Raw genomic sequence first — 16,145 nt, forward strand, 5'->3', positions numbered from 1 at the left:
CCCCTATGTTCCATCGCTGGGGAGCCAGAGACGACCCGAACTGCCCCTGCGGCTCCAGACAGACTATGACCCACATAGTCAACGACTGCCACCTCTCCAGATTCAAAGGAGGTCTCGAAACTTTACATCAGGCTCAACCTGATGCTGTTGACTGGCTACGGAAGAAGGGCAAACGCTAGAAGAAGAAGGGGAGCATGGGATGTTTAACCCGATATAGTCATTCATGAATCACTTTATCATCTCTGCTGAGCATCTCTTAAGTCAATTGCTCTCCAAAGGCTCTCAGGACATAGCAGAGGCCCAGTCTGGGTTGACATGAAGACTCAGCCAGGTTTCATCTTCAAATTTATTCCGCAAATTCTCTTTCAATTGTCTTTATTTTTTTTATTGGATAGTCAGAAATCAAGAGGAGATTTCTGGGTATGCCACCTGCAAGTGAGGATTGGGGGCTTGAACCCGGATCCTTGCTGATTATAACATGTGTGCTCAACCAGGTGCGCCACCGCCAGACCGCACGCATTCTCTTTTCTTTTTCAGAGCACAGCTTGGTTCTGATTTACGGTGGTGCTGGAGATTGAACCTGGGACCTCAAAGCCTCAGGTATAAAAATCTATTGCATAATCATTATGCTGTCTCCCTGCCATATTCTGTAAATTGCTGAGCTCTTGTGCTAGGTGCTTGGAATTAGAGAACAAGGAGATATAGTCCCTGTGTTCATGAAACATAATTTTCGTATAGTATGACATTAGCAGCTGATGTTTATCAAGTGCTTCCTTTGAACCAGACAACTATGCAAAAGAGTGTACAGATCTTACACAGTCCTTTGGTAGCTATCATATCATCCCCATCTTACACAGAGAGAAGCTAAAGAACTTGTTCAAGAACACACAGTTAGAAGTGATGGGGAGGGCCATTTGACTCATGGTACTCACCACAATGCAAATCAAATGCCGACTCTGGGAGTGTATAGGCAAGGGCTGGGGCTGCCAGGGCTAGAGAGTAAGCCCCACGCTGGGGTCTTGTCTGTGTCGGCTCCTCACTGTATTTCAGTGTAGAGTATTAGCTGCATACAGAGCTCTATGTGGGGTTAATTCTACCTTGACTGGGGCACACAGTTGCCTTGCACAGTTAAGCTTGAGTGAGCCTGGATGGATATTCACTTCATTTCATTTCTTTCACTTTTTTTTTTTACTATAATAGAACTTTATTTCCAAAATCAGATAAATAGGCAGGTCAAAGTTTTCTGATTCCTGTCTTCTATTAAGTGTTTGTTTTTTTCTTTTTTAATATATGCATCTGTTAATTTTATTTATAAAAAGGAAACACTAACAAAACCATAGGATAAAAGGGGTACAACTCTACACAATTCCCACCACCAGAACTCCATATCCCATCTTTTCCCCTAATAGCTTTCCTATTCTTTATTCTTCTGGGAGTATGAACCCAAGATCATTGTGGGATACAGAAGGTGGAAGGTCTGGCTTCTGTAATTGCTTCCCTGCTGAATATGGGCATTGACAGGCTAATCCATGCTCCCAGCCTGCCTCTCTCTTTCCCTAGTGGGGCAGTGCTCTGGGGAATTGAAGCTTCAGGACATATTTGTGGGGTTGTCTGTCTGGGGTTGTCTGTCCAGGGAAGTATGGTTGGCATCATGGTAGCATCTGGAACCTGGTGGCTGAAAAGAGTTAACATATAAAGCCAAACAAATTGTTGACTGATCATTAACCTAAAGGCAGGAATAGTGCAGATGGAGAGTTGGGGGTCTCCCTTTTGTAGATAGCTAGTAGGTATATTTTAGTTATATTCCAAAGTACCCATGACTATACTAGTTTTTTCTTTCCCTGAGCCTGAAATCTGATATGCAGGTGAATCCAAGTTATTGTCATGGCTGGAAAAAGGACCAGAAAGCTGGATCAGGGAAGAGAATAGCTCCCAAATATGGGAAAGGAATATAAATATTGTTGACTGTAAACCCCATTGATCTGATGTGATCTGGGGCTCATATTCAGCTTAGGAGCCTACGTGACCTCTGCATCCCTCTAGATCTAAGCTCACATTCTGTGGTCATGAGTAGGAACATTCCAAGCTGCCCCAGTATCGACCCATTTTCCTCAGGTGTATCATCGAGTATGTTGTCCAGTCTCCCTTTGGAGGATGGAACATTCACTACCTTTGTTGATCCAAGTTGAGGGCAAGGTCCTATGGGGGCACACAAAGGGTCTAAGATTGTGTTGTTCCTGATAGAGATGACCAGTAACAATGGGGAGAGGGATTTATTCGAGGTCTAGGCCCATCCTGTCTGTTTGGGAATCTCAGGACTCCCCGACTAGAGCCCTAGCTGATGGGGTGGCCTGATAGTGACTAAAGAGTCATCATTAAAGTATGCCAGTCTCTTGCCCTTATTCAGATTTTGCAGTCCTTGCTTTGATAAGGATAGCTTGGGAGTGAGTGAGGGAAGTGTAGTAGGAAGTAGGTGAGGAGGGTATCTAAGTTTAAGTAGACACCATTTCATTAGGAACTTTATACTGACTCACTACAGACTATTGTGTACTTTTGCTTTCAGGTATATATTTTGCCCTAATTTATGCATACATGTGAACATATGCCCTATCTCATGGGACCTGGTCTATATCTAGGTTTTGGGACTTTGTTAGGAAGTGAACCACCTGGAATGGAATTAGAGAATCCCATGAAAGGAAAGGTCTCACCTGAGTAATGAGGCTGAAGGGTTGACATTACACACCTGATGTCTCTGGACACAGTGTGAAGTGAAGCATACTGAGGTGGTACTCATTGCACTGAATAGGATGGGATCAGCAAATGCAGTATCATTTGGTATGGATTGAGAGAAGCATGCAGGAAAGTGAGCCCCACTCTAGAGGTTCCAGGACTGGGGGAAATATAGGCTCTATAGAGGAAGTGGGAGGTTCTTGCTGTCTTAGGGTTTAAGAAGACAATAGATAGTTATTGCTGTAATCACATTATTTGGCAATTGGGTTAACTTTGAAAAAAATCTCTTTGTTAGGATTTGCTATATCATATACAACATCTCCATAATTTATGTCCTTTGACATTATTTGTATATAGCTGTGCCACTGGTTGCTTCTGTTCTCCCTGGTCTAAACTTTTAAAAGAGTTAACATATCGAAGACTCAGCCTATGGTCTTTGCATTAAAAAGTTTGAGACATTCAATCAGTTTCCCTCTCATATTAATTACGTAGTGATTTATATGACTACAAATTAATAGGAGTGTACATAAACACCATTCCCACCACCAAAAGACTGTGTCCCATCCCATCCTCCCCCCACCCCCAGCCCCATGAAGCTGAATATCCACCCTCACCCTCAATCCAGAGTTTTTACTTTGGTGCCCTACTCCAAATTCAGTCAAATCCTGCTTTGAGTTTCCCTTTCTGTTCTTTTTCAACTTCTGTTTATGAGTGGGATCATCCCATACTAGTCTTTATCTTTCTGACTTAGCTCACTTAACGTAATTCCTTCTAGCTCCATCCAAGATGTGTCAGAGAAGGTGGGTTCATTGTTCTTAATAGCTACATAGGTTTTTTGTTTGTTTTGTTTTTGCCGTCAGGGTTATTTATTCATTTTATTTCATTTCACTTTTTTTTTTTTGCCATCAGGGTTATTGCTGGAGTTTGGTGCCCTCATAAGCACTTCTTCTAGTAGATATTTTTCTCTTTTTTGTTGATAGAAGGTGAGACACAGAAAGCAACAGAGAAGGAGAGACACAAAGTGAAGGAGAAACACCTGCAGCACTGCTCCACCACTGGTGAAACCTCACCCCTGCAGTTAGGGACCAGGGGTTTTAACTCAAGTCTTTTTGCATGACAGTGTGTACACGCTACTGGGTATATCACTGCCTGGCTCACTATTCACTTATTTTCTCAGAATCTAGGTGCGTCTATCCTTGGCTGCATCCACATGCTCCGGTCTTGTGGCTTCTGCCCCCACTTCTTCCCTCAGAGGACTGAGGGAGAGGCAGAGAGAATCAGCAAAGACCCCACAGATAGTGGCATTTATTTCAAAAAAGAACATAACACCTAGAATTGCCAAAAACATCCTAAGGAAAAGAAACAGAAATGGAGGCATCACACTCCCAGACCTTAAACTATATTATAAAGCCATCATCATCAAAACAGCATGGTACTGGAACAAAAATAGGCACACAGACCAGTGGAACAGAATTGAAAGCCCAGAAGTAAATCCCAACACCTATGGACATCTAATCTTTGATAGGGGGCCCAAAGGATTAAATGGAAGAAGGAGGCTCTCTTCAATAAATGGTGCTGGGAAAACTGGGTTGAAACATGCAGAAGAATGAAATTGAACCACTTTATCTCACCAGAAACAAAAATCAACTCCAAATGGATCAAAGACCTAGATGTCAGACCAGAAACAATCAAATACTTAGAGGAAAACATTGGTAAAACACTTTCCCATCTACACCTCAAGGACATCTTTGATGAATCAAACCCAATTGCAAGGAAGACCAAAGCAGAAACAAACCAATGGGACTACATCAAATTGAAAAGCTTCTGCGCATCCAAAGAAACTATTAAACAAACAGAGAGACCCCTCACAGAATGGGAGAAGATCTTCACATGCCAGACATCAGACAAGAAACTAATCACCAAAATATATAAAGAACTCAGCAAACTTAGCCGCAAAAAAGCAAATGACCCCATCCAAAAATGGGCAGAGGAAATGAACAAAACATTCACCACAGAGGAGATCCAAAAGGCTAACAAACATATGAAAAACTGCTCTAGGTCACTGATTGTCAGAGAAATGCAAATTAAGACAACACTAAGATACCACCTCACTCCTGCAAGAATGGCATACATCAAAAAGGACAGCAGCAACAAATGCTGGAGAGGATGTGGGGACAGAGGAACCCTTTTACATTGCTGGTGGGAATGTAAATTGGTACAGCCTCTGTGGAGAGCAGTCTGGAAAACTCTCAGAAGGCTAGACATGGACCTTCCATATGACCCAATAATTCCTCTCCTGGGGTTATACCCCAAGGACTCCATAACACCCAACCAAAAAGAGGTGTGTACTCCTATGTTCATAGCAGCACAATTCATAATAGCTAAAACCTGGAAGCAACCCAGGTGCCCAACAACAGATGAATGGCTGAGAAAGCTGTGGTATATATACACAATGGAATACTATGCAGCTATCAAGAACAATGAACCCACCTTCTCTGACCCATCTTGGACAGAGCTAGAAGGAATTATGTTAAGTGAACTAAGTCAGAAAGTTAAAGATGAGTATGGGATGATCCCACTCATCAACAGAAGCTGACTTAGAAGATCTGAAAGGGAAACTAAAAGCAGGACCTGATCAAATTGTAAGTAGGGCACCAAAGTAAAAACCCAGTGGTGAGGGGTAGACATGTAGCTTCCTGGGCCAGTGGGGGGTGGGAGTGGGCGGGAGGGATGGGTCACGGTCCTTTGGTGATGGGAATGGTGTTTATGTACACTCCTAGCAAAATGTAGACATATAAATCAGTAGTTAATTAATATGAGAGGGGGAAATCAATTGTATGTCTCAAAGGTTCTCAAAAGACAAACTCGAATCTTTTTAATAGATAGGCTACATATTTGATATGCGGACTCTCTCAAAAGCCTAGACCAAGTAGATTAGAAGCTTCCAATAGCACAGCTATATACAAGATACTGGGTACTGTACAGCAAACCATAACAAAGGGACTTTTCAAAGTTAACCCTATTAACAAATAATGTGATGATAATATTAACTATTGATTGTCTTTTTGAACCCTAAGACAGCAGGAACCTCACATCTTCACTATAGAGCCCCTACTTCCCTCAGTCCTGGCACCCTTGGATAGGGCCCACTTTCCCGTATGCATCTCCCAATCCAAACCAAATAATATTGCATCCGCCGATCACAACCTAACCAAAGCAACGATTGCCATCTCAACATGCTTCACCTCAGACTGTATCCAGAGACTTCACGTGTGGAATGACAACCCTTCAGCTTCATTACTCGGGTGAGACCTTTCCTTTAATAGTACACTCTAATTTCATCTCAGGTAGTTCACTTTCTAACAAAGTCCCATAACCTAGACATACAACAGTTTCTGTGAGAGAGAGCTTATGTGCACACGTATCCATAAACTACTGCAAAATATATACCTGAAAGCAGGATTACACTAGAGTTTGCAGTGAGTACCTCCCTAACACTTCCTCTCCACTATTCCAAACTTGGGATCCATGATTGCTCAACAATTTGTTTGGCTTCGTATGTTAACTCTCTTTTCAGTCACCAGGTTCCAGATGCCATCAGGATGCTGACTAGGCTTCCCTGGATTGAAGACCCCACCAATGTGTCCTGGAGCTCAGATTCCCCAGAGACACACCTTACTAGGGAAAGAGAGAGGCAGACTGGGAGTATGGACCGACCAGTCAACGCCCATGTTCAGCGGGGAAGCAATTACAGAAGCCAGACCCTCTACCTTCTGCAACCCTCAACGACCCTGGGTCCATGCTCCCAGAGGGCTAGAGAACGGGAAGGCTATCATGGGAGAGGGTGGGTTATGGGGATTGGGTGGTGGGAATTGTGTGGAGTTGTACCCCTCCTACCTTATGCCTTTGTTCACTAATCCTTTCTTAAATAAAAAATTAAAAAAAAAAAAAAAGAACATAAATTTTAGGAGCTATCCAAACTCAATTCGCATCCACTCATTACTAATTATTCAGTTTCCTAATCTCTCACTCCAAGAGAGTAGCAGTAGCTTCCCTCTCAGAGTTGTGAGAAAATAAAAACAAGTCAGTGGTGTGTGAAGTATCTGGCACCCAGGAAACAAACACTCCAGAGAGTGCTCTGAACCATCCAGCTGGTAACCACTGTGCCAGGCTGCAGCCCAGAATGAAAACAGAGCAACTCATGCATTTTGGACTTCAAAGAACTTGCATATTTTTCACTCTCTTCTACCTAACCCTGAACTCATGTCCCACCACCTGGATTCTCTCAGCACCCACTTTTTAGAGTTAAGTCTAAGAGGTCACCTTTGACTGGTGGGCTAAACCTGGTCAGTTGACTTTGTTAATTTTATTTTCTTAGCAGATCCTCTAGACTGTAGGGGAGGATAACAATCGCTCCAGGGCCCTTCTGGATTCTTTCAGGGCTGGACAAATAAACAAGCATTACAGTATATGGCAGGGAGACAGCATAATGATTATGCAAGAGATTTTTATTCCTGAAGCTCTGAGGTTCCAGGGCTGGACAAATAAACAAGCAAAGAAAAACTATGGGGGAATGTGGGAATGAACTCTTGCGACAACAATGATCCTGTAAGTCAACATTTCCCCCAAAAAATTGATAGTGAAAGACTAAATAAAAATATATTAATCACATATATTATTTTTCTTTTTTATTTATTATTTTAACCTTTTAAAAATATTTTATTTATTTATTTTCCCTTTTGTTGCCCTTGTTTTTATTGTTGTTGTAGTTATTGTTGTTGGATAGGACAGAGAGAAATGGAGAGAGGAGGGGAAGACAGACAGAGGGGGAGAGAAAGAGAGACACCTGCAGACTTGCTTCAGTGCTTGTGAAGCTACTCCCCTGCAGGTGGAGAGCCGGGGGCTTGAACCAAGATCCTTATGCCGGCACTTTTGCTTTGCGCCATGTGCCCTTAACCTGCTGCTCTATTACCCAACTCCCTATTTTTTCTTTATAGAGGGGAGAGACCCAGAAATTTTGAGTAAATCATCACATAACCCTAGGCATGCTCTTACCTTCCTGAAGAGTTGACATCTTATACCTGGCATCTGTGGACACTAAATAACTTCCCAACAAAGAAGTTTTGGGAAAGAAGAAAGGCCAACTAAAGGCATACAATGTAGGGGAAATAGCATAGTGATTATACAAAAAGCCCTAATGAGGCTTGGTGTTTTTTTGCCTCCAGGGTTATTGCTGGGGCTCAGTGCCTGCACCATGAATCCACTGCTCCTGGAGGCTATTTTTCCCTTTTGTTGCCCTGGTTGTTTTATCGTTGTTGTGGTTATTATTATTGTTATTGATGTCATTGTTGTTGAATAGGACAGAGAGAAATGGAGAGAGATGGGGAAGACAGAGAGGGGGAGAGAAAGACAGACACCTGCAGACCTGTTTCACCATTTGCAAAGTGACCCCCCTGTAGGTGGGGAGCCAGGGGCTCCAACCGGGATCCTTACAGCAGTCTTTGAGCTTTGCACCATGTGTGTTTAACCGTCTGTGCTACCACCTGACCCCAGAGGCTTGGTGGTTTTATCTTTGGTTTTGTTTCATAGATTTTAAAGTACCAGAACATTTAAAAATTTTTTGATTAATTAATTTTTTTAGACAGAGAGAGGCAGAGAAAGAAAAGAGACAAGATCACCAAAGCTTCTTTCAGTGCAGTAGAGGCTGGACTTGAGCCTGGGTCAGAACAGGACAAAGCAGCACACTATCCAAAAATAGTGAGCTATTTTTCTGGCTCTCTCTTGTTTCAACTTAATTAATTTTTAATAAATGTTTTATTTATTTTATATTTAGGAGAGATACAGAGAGGCCAAAGCACTACCTCGTGGGACCCTGAGCCTCAGATATGAGAGGATTCTGCATAACCACGATGCTGTTTCCCAGGCCCAAATTAATTTATTATTAAACTAAGTGTTCAGTAAAAATCAGTATTTCGGGGCTAGGTGGTAGTGCTCTGGGTTAAGCACACGTAAAACAAAGCGCAATGACTGATGCAAGGATCCTGGTTTGAGCCCCCGGCTCCCCACCTGCAAGGGGGTTGCTTCACAAGTGGTGAAGCAGGTCTGCGGGTGTCCTTCTCTCCCTGCCTCGGTCTTCCCCTCCTCTCTCCATTTCTCTCTGTCCTATCCAACAATAGCAGCAGCAACAACAAAAACAATAATAGCAATAACAACAAAAAATGTAAAAAATGGAGTACTTCCGAAGGTGGGGCTATGAGCAGCAGCAGATCTCTTTCTCTCCTCTCCTCTCCTCTCCTCTCCTCTCCTCTCCTCTCCTCTCCTCTCCTCTCCTCTCCTCTCCTCCCCTCCCCTCCCCTCCCCTCCCCTCTCCTCTCCTCTCCAGGATCAACTAGGAATACCAAAGGAGACCACCTGGGACCGAAACAAGACAGGACAAGAAAAACTACAGGAACCCACCAAATCACGGGTGAGTGCAAACACGTGTGGCTGGTGACAGAGAGGATCCTGGGGAGAGATTAAATGGCTGGTAACAGTCCGGCAGTTTATCAGTTGAGACACCACTTCCAGTCTGTTCCACCAACAAGGGGACAGCTGAAGGGAGGAGAGGACTCCCCGGAGACTCAACAAGTGCAACTCTGAGTCTCCATTGCTATTACCCTCAGAATCTGGAGCAGTAGCAGGGAGGGACACCAGGGGACAGAGATCTAACCAGGAAACTCAGGAGAAGACCTATACCTCAATGGTATAGTGGTGGGGCTGTGAAAGTCTCTTTGCATAACCACTGGAGTATCTCTGTCAGACCCTGCTTTATGTCTTGGTCAGGAGTCAGTGATTAAGCTAAGAAGGCTACTTGTAGTTTATAAGCCCTCAGGATTCGATAGCTTACAGGGAAGAAAAAGAAAAAGAGGTTTTTAAACCACTGAGCTCCAACTCAGGGATTAAAATACTATTGAAACAACTGTTAACTTCCACCGCTGTGAACCCTTTATTTAGCTTACTTAGACACAAGTCAATCCAGGCAATAGTTATCAGTAATTTGAAAAGTACTGATAAAGGGAACTCATAACATAATATATAAAATGGTTAAAACAACAAGAAGAAATATTGGAGAATCAAACCGGGACAAGAGTCCAGCTAAAAGTCCTCCAGAGGGTGAAGCACAAAATAACGAGTTCAACACCCAAACATTAGCTAAGGAAATAATAACAGGAGTGAGTAAAGAATTTGAAAGAATTATAATCAGAAATACAGGAACAACAAATGAGACTCTGGGAGAAAACTCTATTATCTCAAGGTTATTAGAGAGCTGAAAGCTGAAATAGCTGAGCTAAGAACACAACTAGCTGAACAAGCTAAAACTATCAGAACAGGGTAACAAAATAAGTGAACTCCAGAAAACAGTAGAGGGGAGAGAGAATAGAATCAATGAGGCTAAAGACAGAATTAGCAAGATCGAGGATGAATTAGAGACAACTAAAAAAGAAGAGATCTCAAAAAGAGATTAAGACATGCTGAAAACAACAACAGAGTCCTATAGGATGACTTCAAAAGAAACAATGTACGCATTACTGGCTTACCAAGGAAGAAATAGAGGGAGAGGATGAAAGCATTCTTCAGGCCATAATAGCTGAAAACTTCTCTAGTCTAGACAACATCAAAGACATAAAGGTTCAATAAGCCCAGAGGGTCCCAGACAGAATTAACCTAGACTTAGAGACACCAAGACACATCATACTTAGAATGGAAAGGAATAAGGATAAAGAAAGGATCCACAAGGCTGCAAGAGAAAAACAAAGAGTCACCTACAAGGGAAACCCATAAGATTAGCAGCAGACTTCTCCACACAAATACTTCAGGCCAGAAGACAATGGCAAGATATCTATCGAGTGCTCAATGAGAAAGGCTTTCAGCCAAGAATACTATATCCTGCTAGACTGTCATTCAGACTAGATGGAGGCATCAAAACCTTCTCAGACAAGCAACAGTTGAAGGAATCAACTATCACCAAGCCTGCCCTGAAAGAAGTTCTGAAAGGTCTCCTATAAACAGTCAGACCACCATAAATAGATCATATATCAGATCACTCTAAAACTCTACAAGAATGGCATTAAAATATCTTCAATCTTTGATATCAATAAATGTCAATGGCCTGAATTCACCTATTAAAAGACACAGAATAGGAAGATGGATCAGAAAATACAACCCAACAATATGCTGTCTACAGGAAACCCACCTAACTCAATAAGACAAACACAGACTTAAAGTGAAAAGATGGAAAACTATCATACAAGCCAATGGCCCACAAAATAGGGCAGGAACAGCTATTCTCATATCTGACACAATAGACTTTAAAATAGATAAGATTAAAAAAGATAGGAATGGACACTACCTAATGCTCAGAGAATCAGTCAATCAAGAGGACTTAACAATTATTAACATCTATACACCCAATGAGAAGCCATCTAAATACATCAAACGTCTACTGAAAGAACTACAGCAATATATTAACAGCAACACAGTCATAGTAGGGGAAACCCTACTCTCTCAACTTGACAGATCATCCAAGCAGAAAATCAGTAAAGACATAAGGGAGCTAAATGAAGAGATAGATATACTAGAACTATTGGACATTTTTCAGTCATTCATCCCAAGAAACTGGAATACACATTTTACTCAAATCCACATGGATCATTCTCAAGGATAGACTATATGTTAGGCCACAAAGACAGCATCAGCCCATTCAAGAGCATTGAAATCATCCCAAGCATCTTCTCAGACCACAGTGGAATTAAACTAACACTTAACAATCAACAAAAGATTAGTAATAGTCCCAAAAGGCAGAAGCTCAACAGTACACTTCTTAACAACTTCTGGGTCAAAGAGGAAATAAAGGAAGAAATCAAAATGTTTCGAGAGTTCAATGAAAATGAAGACACAAACTATCAAAATATTTGGGACACAACTAAGGCAGTACTGAGAGGGAAGTTCATAGCTATACAAGCACACATTAGGAAACAAGAAAAAGCACAAATAAACAGCCTGATTGCACATCTTAAAGACCTAGAAGAAGAACAACAAAGGAACCCTAAAGCAACCAGAAGGACAGAAATCACTAAAGTTAGGGCAGAAATAAATAACATTGAGAATAAGAAAATCATACAAAAGATCAATGAAAGTAAATGTTGGCTCTTCGAAAGAGTAAACAAAATCGACAAACCTTTAGCCAGACTCACAAAACAAAAAAGGGAGAAGACCCAAATAAATTGGATCATAAATGAAAGAGGAGATATCACAACAGACACCACAGAAAGTCAACATATCATGCGAGGCTTCTATGAACAACTATATGCCACCAAGCTAGAGAACCTGGAAGAAATGGACAATTTCCTAGATACCTACCAACTTCCAAAACTAAGTAAAGAGGTAGTGGATAACATGAACAGGTCCATCACAGCTAGTGAAATTGAAACAGTTACCAAAAATCTTCCCAAAAATAAAAGTCCTGGACCAGATGGTTTTACAAATGAATTCTACAAAACCTTCAAAGAAGAACTAATACCCCTATTTTTAAAAGTCTTCCAGAAGACTGAAGACACTGGAATACTCCCTGCCAGCTTCTATGAAGCCAACATCACTCTGATATCAAAAGCAGACAGGGACACAACCAAACAAGAAAACTACAGATCAATATCTCTGATTAGCATAGATGCTAAAATATTGAACAAAATTCTAGCCAACCGGATACAGCAGTATATTGAAGATTGTTCATCATGACCAAGTGGGGTTTATCCCAGGCATGCAAGGTTGGTTTAATATACATAAATCAATCAATGTGATCCACCACATCAACAAAAGCAAGACCAAAAACCACATGGTCATATCAATAGATGCAGAGAAAGCCTTTGACAAAATCCAACATCCCTTTATCATCAAAACACTACAAAAAAATGGGAATAGATGGAAAGTTCCTGAAAACAGTGGAGTCTATATATAGCAAACCTACAGCCAACATCATACTCAATGGTGAAAAACTGGAAGCATTTCCACTCAGATCAGGTACTAGACAGGGCTGCCCATTATCACCATTACTATTGAACATAGTGTTGGAAGTTCTTGCCATAGCAATCAGGCAGGAGCAAGGAATTAAAAGGATACATATTGGAAGAGAAGAAGTCAAACTCTCCTTATTTGCAGATGACATGATAGTATACACAGAAAAACCTAAGGAATCCAGCAAGAAGCTTTTGGAAATCATCAGGCAATACAATAAGGTGTCAGCCTACAAAATTAACATTCAAAAGTCAGTGGCATTCCTCTATGCAAACACTAAGTTAGAAGACATTGAAATCCTGAAATCAATTCCTTTTACTATAGCAACAAAAACAATAAAATATCTAGGAGTAAATCTAACCAAGGAAGTGAAAGACTTGTATACTGAAAATCATGAGTCACTACTCAAGGAAATTGAAAAAAACACAAAGAAGTGGAAAGATATTCCATGTTCATGGGTTGGAAGAATTAACATCATCAAAATGAATAGACTACCCAGAGACATATACAAATTTAATGCTATCCCCATCAAGATACCAAGCACATTTTTTAGGAGAATAGAACATATGCTAAAAATGTTTATCTGGAACAGGAAAAGACCTAGAATTTCCAAAACAATCTTGAGAAAAAAGAACAGAACCAGAGGCATAACACTCCCAGATCTCGAATTGTATTATAGGGCCATTGTCATTAATACTGCTTGGTACTGGAACATGAATAGACACACTGACCAGTGGAATAGAACTGAGAGCCCAGAAAAGAGGCCCCACACCTATGGACATCTAATCTTTGACAAAGGTGCCCAGACTATTCAATGGGGAAAGCAGAATCTCTTCAACAAATGGTATTGGAAATAATGGGTTGAAACATGCAGAAGAATGAAAATGAATCACTGTATTTCACCAAATACAAAAGTAAATTCCAAGTGAATCAAGGACTTGGATGTTAGACCACAAACTATCAGATACTTAGAAGAAAATATTGGCAGAACTCTTTGCCGCATAAATTTCAAAGACATCTTCAATGAAACAAATCCAATTACAAAGAAGACTAAGGCAAGTATAAGCCTATTGGACTACATCAAATTAGAAAGCTTCTTCACAGCAAAAGAAACCACTACCCAAACCAAGAGACCCCTCACAGAATGGGAGAAGATCTTTACATGCCATACATCAGACAAGAGTTTAATAACCAACATATATAAAGAGCTTGCCAAACTCAACAAGACAACAAATAACCCCATCAAAAAATGGGGGGAGGACATGGACAGAATATTCACCACAGAAGAGATCTGAAAGGCTGAGAAATACATGAAAAATGCTTCAAGTCTCTGATTGTCAGAGAAATGCAAATAAAGACAACAATGAGATACCACTTCACTCCTGTGACAATGTCATACATCAGAAAAATTAACAGCAGCAAATGCTGGAGATGGTGTGGGGTCAAAGGAACCCTGCTACCCTGCTGGTGGGAATGTCAATTGGTCCAACCTCTGTGGAGAACAGTCTGGAGAACTCTCAGAAGGCTAAAAATGGACCTACCCTAGGATCCTGCAATTCCTCTCCTGGGGATATATCCTAAGGAACCCAACACATTCATCCAAAAAAGATCTGTGTACACATATATTCTTAGCAGCACAATTTGTAGTAGCCAAAACCTGGAAGCAACCCAGGTGTCCAACAACAGATGAGTGGCTGAGTAAGTTGTGGTATATATACACAATGGAATATTACTCAGCTGTAAAAAATGGTGACTTCATTGTTTTCAGCCGGTCTTGGATGGACCTTGAAAAATTCATGTTAAGTGAAATAAGTCAGGAACAGAAGGATGAATATGGGATGATCTCACTCTCAGGCAGAAGTTGAAAAACAAGATCAGGAAAAAAAACACAAAACCACAAGTAGAACCTCAAATGGAATTGACGTATTGCACCAAAGTAAAAGACTCTGGGGTGGGGGTGGGTGGGTGGGGAGAATACAGATCCAAAAAGGATGACATAGGACCTAGTGGGGGTTGTATTGTTATATGGGAAACTGGGGAATGTTATGCATGTATAAACTGTTGTATTTACTGTTGAATGTAAAACATTAATTCCCCAATAAAGAAATTTAAAAACATGTAAAAAATGACCGCCAGGAGCAGTGGATTCATAATGTAGGCACTGAGCCTCAGCAATAACCCTGGAGGAAAAAAAATCAGCACTTTGCCTCTGTCAGAAGAAGCCGTTGCAGATACCACCCACCCACCTGCCTCCTTTATTTGCATCTAGGAAATAGGGTGTCAGACTCATGCTAGGTGCCATTAACTGGTCACCATGGATCTCCTACTGCAGACAGTTGAGGCAACCTGTGGGAAAGCCCTCCCCTTCCCTGTGGGGAGATGGCTTTACCTTGTCTCCCTCTTCTTCTGCACTGCTCACAGTTCCCATGTTGCTACTTTTGAGCTAGATGTGGCTGCTTCACCAATCACCTAAGAAAATTTTTAGGCAGACTTGAGGTCCCGAAACCAAAGTAGAATGCCAGCTGACACCAAAGGTGAGGGCTGTCCTGTTGCTGAAATGGGCTGCCAGATGATCTCCTCACCCTGCCCCTGACTCCCTGATGATCATGGCTGTCACCCCATCAAGGCTGAGCCAGGCCCAGGCCCTAGTGCTTTCCAAAAGTATCAATCCCCGGCCACAGAGTATCAGGGAACATCAGGGCAGCTGCCCCAGCACTGCCGCTCTTGGGTCTAGGTCTTGGCAAATAGTTCAGTACCCTCACTACCATTCCACCTGTGACTGTCTGAAACAAACAAGCAAACAAAACATACTTCTTTTTTGGGGGGGGGGCTCCTTTTAGGGAATGTATAACCATCTCTGGATTTGGGGCTTTACGTGAGCAGGAGGGAGTGGGGAAACATGGTTGATGGGGTGCTCTGAGTTGAAGGAGTGATGCTAGAGAAAATGGAAAGTGAAGAGACAGCTGCACCAGGCTTCTGATTGCTCAGGGGGCAGAAAGAGAGAGAGAGAGAGATAATGTGCATTGGGTGACAGACAGACAGACAGACAGACAGACAGACAGGCAGGCAGACAGCTATGAGACAGATCAAGTCATAAAACAGATGGGGAGTAGTCTGGGAGGTGGTGCAGTGGAGAAGGCACTGGACACTCAACCATGAGGTCCTGAGTACAATCCCCAGCAGCACATATACCATAGTGATGTCTGGTTCTTTCTCTTTCTCCTTCTTTCTCATGAATAAAATCTTTTAAAAAATTAAAATAAAACAGATGGGGAGCTGGGGGAAGTGAGAATAATATATATCTGCCAGGGGCCAGTTGGTGGCGCACCTGATGAAGTGCTCACATATAGTGTGCAAAGGACTCA

Source organism: Erinaceus europaeus, chromosome 12 (genome assembly GCF_950295315.1).
Source record: "Erinaceus europaeus chromosome 12, mEriEur2.1, whole genome shotgun sequence".
Taxonomy (NCBI): Eukaryota; Metazoa; Chordata; class Mammalia; order Eulipotyphla; family Erinaceidae; genus Erinaceus; species Erinaceus europaeus.